Source organism: Eptesicus fuscus, chromosome 16 (assembly GCF_027574615.1).
Source record: "Eptesicus fuscus isolate TK198812 chromosome 16, DD_ASM_mEF_20220401, whole genome shotgun sequence".
In the NCBI taxonomy this organism is placed as follows: Eukaryota; Metazoa; Chordata; class Mammalia; order Chiroptera; family Vespertilionidae; genus Eptesicus; species Eptesicus fuscus.
In genome coordinates, this window is record NC_072488.1 from 65,855,636 (window position 1) to 65,862,886 (window position 7,251).

General features: G+C 49.1%; 1 pseudogene; it reads left to right on the top strand.

Moving 5' to 3' along the window:
• Positions 1–2,614: 2,614 nt before the first annotated feature.
• Positions 2,615–6,576, top strand: LOC103296837 (T-complex protein 1 subunit alpha-like; annotated as a pseudogene).
• The last annotated feature ends 675 nt before the right edge of the window (positions 6,577–7,251 follow it).

Genomic DNA, 7,251 nt, shown 5'->3' on the forward strand with positions numbered 1-7,251 from the left:
GCTGTAGGTACTTAGAAAATACACTTAAAATGTGACGCCTCTTTCACAAATATTCAAAATTAAGAATGTTAGAGTAATAGTATTTATTTGAATATATCTTTCATTTATATTGCAATTTAGAATTTACAAAGTACTCTCCTATACATGTTATTATTTGAACCTCACAACTCCATCATCAGAGAGAAAAGAGAGGCCTGATATTCTGATTTCAGCATAAAGGGGGAAATCCATGACCAGAGAGGTTGACTAGGCCCCCCATGTTTTCTAAGTGAGGAATGGCAGAGGGAACATACTGACCAAGCTTCTGACACAAACCCAGCTGTGTGGATATTGGGGCCACCTTTCCTGACACTGTGAAGAGGCCCTTACCAATGCAAATTTCATGCTGCCTCTAAAAGTCCAGTAGATGCCAACCAGGGGTAGCTCAGGGTAAGGATGCGAAGTAATTCTCAAAGTCTAATTTCTAATTCTGCAGCTGTTTCTTCAATTCCTTTTTCCAGAAGGTCATGGCCATATGGCTGGTGAAGCAAAAGTGATACTACAGTGACTAAAGTATTGGTTTGAGTGTCAGTCTGACTTGAGTTGAAACCCTCTCTCTGACCAGCTCTGTGACCTTGCACTTATTATCTTTTGCTTCTCTGAGCTTTGGCTTCCTTGTTTTAAACTCTGGAAAGAAAACCTACACTTACAGATTTGTTTTGAAGGTTCAGTGAGACTTTAGCACAGGGCCATATATATCACAAAATGCTAAAACAATAGTCTCAAAATCAGAGAACCTTTCTTTACATGTCATGCTTACAGAAACAAGAAAACCTAGAGAATCCAAGAAATTTTAATAAACTCTTGTCTAGATCCAGTTTTCCCCCAAACCTTCCTTTTCCTTGCTGTTCCCTGAGTCAGGTGGTAACTCCATTCCGAGCAGCCACTTTTTCTCAGCACCTTCACCCTCACCCTCTTCCTGCCACCTCTTTCTGCCCCAACAACCAATAACCATTTACAATGTGGAAATAAACATCAATCAAGTGAGAAGAAGCAAAGGCTATCTATCCACAGAGTTGGCTTTAGCAAAGGGAGTCAGCCTCTATCACTTGTTTCAGCAGAGATTTAAAAGCCAACAGGGGAGTGGGAAAGATGTAAGATGGAGAAAGGGAGTGTTCAGGGTATCGGTATGTGCCCTCACTGCAGGCTGTTGGCATGGGGCACCTGGAGGCAAGCCAGCTAGAAGAGGGGCTCACTAGGTAATTGGTCAGGAGAGCATATTTAGCTTTCTCTGATTGGTCATGAACTGGAATTAGGAACAAAAATTAAGAACACTGTCAGTTATTAACCAAGTCCTGCCAATTGGGGTTATTCTTTGGCTTCTGGAATGTTGTTAGAGATTATGGTCTGACCCTGCAAGTCGGAGTTAGAGACAGCAGGCTCGCTCTCTGGGCCGTTACTGAAGAGAGTAGGTTTGTTCCCTGGGCTTCTTGTTGCAGAGTATGAGTCAGTTCGTTGGAAGCCGCCCATTGCCTTCACTAGCAGAGAGGTGTGGACAGGGAACTGGAAGGCTGGTCAACCTTGAAGCTCTGAAAGGTCAGAGCCAACCACCCACTGTCTAGTTGAGACAATGGTAGCTAAAGCAACTTCCACCTTTTAGTTTTATGTAAATCCTTGCTGATGGGCTATTATTGGAATTGCCTGCCTAAGGGCTATGGGTGTATCCCAAAACCTGAATAAAAAGGATAGCAAGGCCAGAGCAGGGTGGAGTCCTTCCCCTTGAGTTGGGCTCCCGCCTGGCCCCCAATATTTCCAAAATAATATTTTCTAGTCTCTTTCATTTGTGTGCGGCCTCCTCCAGAGCCCGAACCCTGAACCATGAGGGACGTGGGGGGGGGGGGCGTTTGCGGGGAGACACTCAAAACTGGCAGCCCAACGTGGGGCACTCGCTGAGTTAGGTTTCTGTATATAGCCTGGCAGCTGTCCAGCAGTATATTCAGGCTCTTGACAGAGTGCTGAGTCTTCCCACACAGGACTTACTCCATGGACTTTCCTCCATCTCCACACTCACTCGCCAGCGGCCCCAACGCACCCTGTGGCTCATCGTGCACTAGAATCATCTCAAAGAACTGGGTAGCACTCTTTGCCTTGCCTGCGGGTCCTGATGCCATAGTGCACCTTCAATGCCATCTCAGGGGCTCAGTCCGGAGCTCATCCAGCCGAGACCTGGACACTGGCTCCCGGAGCGGGGCAGCAAGCTGCGGCCAGCAGGGACTCCGGTGGCACTCCACCTCTCTAGACACCCGTTTCCACAGCCACGTGTGAGGGGGAGGGCTTACCGCCCCCCCTGGTCCTTCTCCTTCCCCTTCGCCTCTGTAGGCAGCATCTGGCCAGCCCTGCAGCTCCATTTCCGGTGCTGCCTCTCCTCCTTTTCCTTGCACGCCATCCATCCTTCTTCTTCCTAAAGGGTCCAGCAAATGACAAATTTCAACACACACTTGTAGTCTTCATTTTCTCCTGATCACATGACTTGTCATTGTGTTTGTCTCAAATCAAATCCAATAGATTTAATGGTTTGAAATCATCTCCATATTTGGAAAAGTGAAAGTGGCCATTCATATACATGGAGGGCGGCATGGCTACTCAGAAAGATAAACACTTATCAACGTTGAACGGGAAACATGCCTTTTGTCCAGGTGACAATCTCCCCGTGGAAGCCACGGCGCCTCTGGAGAGGCCCGGCCGCTCGGCGGGCGCTCGCTGTCGGGCTGCGGTCCAGGCTGCACCGCGTGGAGCAGAAAAAGGCAGGGCTGAGGCCGGCTCCCGCATGGCGGCACTGGCATGAGGCTGCTCTCTGACAGCATCTGACATTTAGGAAACTCACGGTGACCTTCAGCTTCCTCTTTTTCAGAAATCTCCCCAGCACAGCTGCGGCAGCAGATGGGAAGCAATCATTCCAATTTGTGGCATTTTGCTCTCTATTTCTTAGGGTTGTTTGTGCAGGAGGTAGAGAGGCTGAGAGGAGAAAAAACGAGGAAAGATCATAAAGGAAGGAAAAACTAGTTTGGAGGTCGAAGGTCATTGTTTAATGTGACACAAGGAGACATTTGAATTTTAAGAAATTATGTCATCTGTGTTTTGTATGATTGGCTCTTCCGGTGCAAAGGACTTTTTATATTACTGTTTTGATTTAAAACATTATGGGTTTTAAAGGCAAACTAGACATGTGCTCCAAAGCTGGCGAGGCTGAGGGTATCTACATCTCACTGCTTTCCTTACCAAGGCCTGAAGCCCAGACGCAGGCAGACACCCCAAGCTTCCTCCCAGGACCTGCTGAGTCACCCTGGAAGAAAATAGCCAGACCCAGGGAGCTTAGAGATGTGTAACCTGCACAGGAGATGCCCTATTGTTTTGAACTTCACAACAACTGGGTGTAAACCTTTGAGTAAGCACCTTCCTGATACCTATTCCATGGGCTCCGTGGGAGGCACAGCCATTAGTCAGAGCAGCCCCAGGAGGCAGGCTGCTGAGGGAGCCCTGGGGAGATGCCTTGGTCCCCTGCAGTTCACTCTCTTTTTCTTCAAATCAAAACTCAGGGAAATCAAAAAGGAAAGAAACTCCATTTGGTTCCTGCTCGCCTCCCAGATGAAGGGGAGGGTCAGCCTGCCAGTGCTGAGAGGGCAGGTGTGGGAAGCTGTGGCTGTGTTTTAATGTCTCATGTGGAGATGAGAAAACAAAGCCCAGAGGTGAAAGGGCCTCTTTCAAGGGACTCTGTAATCAGTGTTGGACATTATTGTGTCAGAATCAGATGACAGGGCCAGGGCTAGGACTTTCCCACTGACACCACCTGTTCCCTACACAGGTGGCCAGGAGTGATGTGGGCGGGACACCTCACAGAGAGCCCCTCAGAGAGGAGGGAGTTGGGCCGGTGGAGTAAGGGTAGTCCTGCAATGCTGGAGGCTACTCGTACATTTGCCTTATTTTGGAGCCACAGGTACTGAAGGTTGAGAGCAAGGGCTCTGGATGCAGACTGCCTGTGTGTGAACCTTAGCTCTGGTTCTTGAGGGCAGGGACGTCAACCCTGCGTGCCCTGGTTCCTTGGCCATTAAATAGGTTTAGAGACATTAATAAGTCGCAATTCAAGATCTTGCCAGGGGTCACTTCTGAGCAGAGAGAATTAAGCCTGTCAGGAAGGACTTTGAGTGGGAATAATAAAATTTTCTTGGGCATACCCCGGGGTCCCGCCACACAGTGAGTGCACAAACAATAAGAATTATTCTTACACATGAGAATAATAACATTTAAAACAGCTACTTGGGATGAAAGAGGTATTTTATTCTTCCACAGAGAAGGGGAAAACATGAGGGCTTACATTTTATAATTGGAGAAATGGACACTGCTCTACCGAGGATGAAGTGAGCAGCAGCATGCAGAGCAGGAGAAAGGCGAAGGCTTACAGCTGAGGGCCAGTAAGCATCGCCTGCACAGGTACTCGCTCTCCGGAAGGCGCTGTCCAAGTCAGTGCTGCACTGAAATACCTCTTATTTTCTCAACTTAACCTCTAAGCCCCTAAGATCAAGTTTTAAAAACTAAACTCCAGCACTGATTGACTTACAAGAGAAACCCTGGGGCAGGAAGTAGCTGACTCGGGTTGGGACCTGACTGGTGTCAGGTGTCCGCAGCTCCCCCAGTGCTGAGTGCTGTGGTCCAGTGGAGTCAGCAGCCATGCTGGGCCGGCCCTGGGCTGGGAAAGGGGACCTATGGGTGCTTGCTGCCGCTGCCGGAAGCAGCCCCTTGCACTGTGATCCCCGTCCGCCGTGTGCTGAGTTATTCCTCCGAGAAGGCCCCACCCTTGGCCTTGCAGGTTAAGTGGAAAGGACGTCATTTAGTCAAACTTAAGTTTTGCTTGTTTTTTTTTACTTCAAATCATATGCCAATTTTTCCTTAATATGAGGTGAGTTAGCCAGATACCTGTGATTTAATATACAGTATTTTATTGGGAATAAATGTAGAAGCTGAGCAGATCAGATGCATAAAGGCGCATTAGGAAACAGGTAAAGTGGAACTAGCCTGCTGGTTAACTGCACTGTGGCCAGGGCCGTGGCTCTGCTGACAGGCGGACCCTCTGACCCAGGAGCTAAGCTTCATTTCTCATTCACTGCAGCTCTTTGCTGTGTTGCTACCTTGGTAGCAGTGCACCCCTTAAAATAAATACTTGTAACAAATCTCATTGCTGTATTTCCAAACACCTGCACTGGGAAGCTGAGCTGGTGTGGGCCACCAGGCCGGCCTCTCAGCAGCCACCCTCCACGGTTCTTCCTTCTGGGCTCCCACCAGAGCTAAAGGCCACAAATACTTTCACGGTGGTTTGACGGGGGCCATGTGACCCAGCTCCAGCCAAGAGGTAACTGTGGGAAAGGTGTTAAGTCTTATTAATCAGTCTTATTGAGCTTTTATCCCCGCCCTGCCCGGTGGTGGGGCAGGGGCTGGGGCAGGGCTGGGGCGGTGTGCTCACAGCCCCTGCCACATGGCTCGGCCTCCTTCCAGTCGCTGCTGGTGTGGCCTAGGGACCCAGAGGCTAATTGTCCGAGGTGTGAGTGCAACCCGAGTGTACCCTGCTGCACAGATGCAGGGGCCTCTGTCCATGCTCAGCAGGCAGCACTGGGGAGACAACCGGCTCCCAGCACCGAGGGTGCAGCTTCTAGTGCCAAAATAGTAAAACGTTCTCCTGGTCCAGGGCTTGGATAAGATGCTGGGAGATGATATCGGCGATGCCACCATCATAATGAAGGCACAGCCAGCCTGAAGTGACTGCAGCTCAAGTTCTCTGTGAGCTCGCTGACAGGCGGGAGCTGGAACTACCTCTGCGGCTGCAGCGGAACTTCTCAAAACCGCAGGCGAGTTCGTCAAAGGCCTCAGTTACGCCATCGGCCTGCTTGCAAGGAAGCAGCACGTTATACCTGGAGGGGATTGCCTGATTAATGCTGCTAAGACCTCAATGCCACCCAAAAGCATCGAGTACCTGGTTTCATTGCCAATATGGTAAATGCTGTACTTGTGATTAAATACACAGAAGGGAAAGGCCCGCCTCCCTCACAGTCAGTCCGGTTAAGATTCTGAAAGCCCCTGGGAGGAGTCATGTGGAGAGAGAGGATGTTCATCAATGTCTGTGCACTCACTGTGTGGCGGGACCCCGGGGTATGCCCAAGAGAACTGTTCATGCAAAATGTGCTTGCCTTGGCTTCAGCCTGCAGAAAGCAAGCATGACGCTTGGTGTACAGGTGGTTATTACAGACCTTGAGGAACTGGGCCGGATTAGACAGAGAGAATCGGATGTCACCAAGGAGCAAATCCAGATGCTGGCAAACGGTGCGACCTTCCTCCCACCCCTGGTGGGACGGACGGACGACGGTGTCTGAAGTGCTTTGTGGAGACCGGTGCTCTGGCAATTAGAAGAGTTTCACAAAGGGACCGTAACCACATCGCTTAAGCTTCTGGAGCAACTGTTCTGTCAACTCCACCGGTTTGGAAGGTAAAGAAACCCTTGAAGCGTCAGTGTTGGGACAAGCTGTAGAGGTGGGACAGGAGAGAAGGTGATGATGAAATTGTCCTGATCACAACTAAGGCTCAGACATCCGGGGCCGTTCTCTTACGCGGGGCAAAGAGTGTCGTGTGTGATGAGATGGGGAGCTCTTTACATGATGCTCTTTGTGTAGTGAAGAGCGCTTTGGAGTTAAAACCTATGGCCTCAGGCAGGGGTGCTGTACAGGAGACTTCCATATTCCTTGAAAACTAGGCAACCAGCAAGAGGTTGTGGGAAAAGCCTGCTATTGCAGAGCTTACAAGATCTTTTCTTGTAATTCCTATTACAATGGCAGTTAGTGCTGCCCCAAACCCCACTGATCTTTTTGCAAAGTTACAGCTTTTCACAGGGAGACTTAAATTAACCCAGAACATAAACACCTAAAATGGGTGGTCTTGATCTGGTCAGTGGCAAACCTCAAGACAACAAACAGGGGTGTTTAAACCAACCACAGTTAAAGTTAAGAGCTTGAAATTTGCTACAGAAGCTGCAAATATCATTCTTGAAATTTCGATCTTATTAATTAAATTACATCCAGAAAGCAGAGATGACAAGCACAGAGGTCATGAGCATGCTGCTCACTCAGCAGCCCTTGATGGCTGATCTGATCCCTCTTTATTTATTGCACCGTAGGATGCAGTTTCTTTTACCTCACATATTGTACATTAAAGTACAGCCCGCTGTCCAAA